Raw genomic sequence first — 1,794 nt, 5'->3', positions numbered from 1 at the left:
AATTTTGTGAACGAGAGTCCACCTGCAAGCTTTGCGCAGAGATCCTCTATGCAAGGCATTGGATTTTGGTCGAGTCGGGAAGCCGTATTCACTGTAAGTTTATAGTCGCCGCACAAGCGAACTGTGGCATCTGGCTTCATTACAGGTACAATTGGTGCTGCCCAGTCAGCGAAACGGACGGGCCTGATAATACCCAAAGTTTCCAAATGAGTGAGCTCCCCTTCTACCTTCTCAAGCAAGGCGTAAGGCACCGGGCGCGCCCGGAAATAGCGCGGCGTGGCTCCTGGTTCGACTTGGATATGGGCTATGGCCCCTTTTAATTTCCCCAAACCGGGCTGGAATATATCTGGGTATCGTCCTCGCACCCAGAAACTGTTTGGAGGATGTGCAGCCACTGCAAGCGCAAATGGCGCAACCAGTCCAGACCCAACAGGTTGGGCCCATGGCCGCGCACCACGATAAGTGGGAAACACCCTCCTGGCGTCCATAAACAACAGGGGTCATCGTAGTTCCTGCAATGTCCAATGGTTCCCCCGTGTAGGTGGCCAACCTGGCCCTGTGTGTCGGTTAATGTAAGGGTCTGTATACCCTGCTTGATGCGGTCGAATGTCCTCTGGGCGATCACGGAGACCGCTGCGCCAGTGTTCAACTCCATCTCAAGCGGGTGACCATTGACCCGTACTGTCACCTTAATTGGGGCCACACAGGGAGCTGCCACACAATGCAGCTGCAGGCAGTCGTCCTCCGTCTCCACGTCCTCAGGAGTAGTCGCCGCAGGTTCATCCACATGGAAGGTACGGCCCCTGCGCTGGTCCCAGTTTCAGTCGGAATGACGGCGCCTCTGGCGCTCCCAGGACTGGCGTCCGCGACAGGGTCGGCGCCTACTGACACGGACATAGCTCCTCATCCATTGGTTCTGGAGAAGGCTCCCTTCGGGGAGGAATGTCCAACGGCCACTGGCGTCGATCTGGACATTGTCTCGCCCACTCGTGCAGGAGTGCAGGGGGACGTTTTCGGACGGAAGGGGTTGCGCCCCAAGGCATGCACTTCCATTCCCTGTATCTCCTGCACGCTTCGTTCTGCGCTCTCTCGGGACAATACTATTTGAATGGCCTGTTGAAAAGTCAATGTTGGCTGAGCTAACAACTTTCTCTGGGGGGCCGCATTGTTAGTACCGCAAACCAAACGGTCGCGTAACATTTCTGACAAGGTCTCACCATAGTCACAGTACTCCGCAATCCTGCGTAGCCTGGATAGAAAGTCGGCAAGGGATTCTCCAGGTGTCTTCTCAGCGGTATTAAACCGGGAACGTTGGATTATCGTGGACGGGGTTGGGTTAAAATGCTGCCCCACTAAATTCACAAGTTCATCAAACGTTTTGGTGTCCGGCGCAGCTGGGTACGTAAGGCTCCTAATCCCCCCAAACATATGCGGGCAGCAGGCGGTGAGCAATATGACCACCTGGCGCTCGTTTTCGGTGATATTGTTTGCCCGGAAATAGTAATGCATCCGTTGTGCATACTGGCTCCAGCTTTCCAGCGCAGCATCAAAAACATCCAAACCTCCGAACAGAGGCATGGTGTAATAGAAAACAACTTCCAACCTGTATCCAACAAAAATCCAGGGAGGTGGCTTCAGCAGTGTAGACAGCTATTCACTTTAACCCTCGTTGCCAGTTTTGTGAGGGCCACGGAGAATCCAGCACGAGTTTCAAGGATACAAAGAAATAACATTTATTTACAATAACATATATACACAACATCAGCAACCTCGCTTGCTGCTAACTCCTTCCTG

Source organism: Scyliorhinus torazame, chromosome 10 (assembly GCF_047496885.1).
Source record: "Scyliorhinus torazame isolate Kashiwa2021f chromosome 10, sScyTor2.1, whole genome shotgun sequence".
Classification (NCBI taxonomy): domain Eukaryota; kingdom Metazoa; phylum Chordata; class Chondrichthyes; order Carcharhiniformes; family Scyliorhinidae; genus Scyliorhinus; species Scyliorhinus torazame.
The sequence above is the reverse complement of the archived record's forward strand: the minus strand, read 5'-3'. Positions refer to the sequence as shown.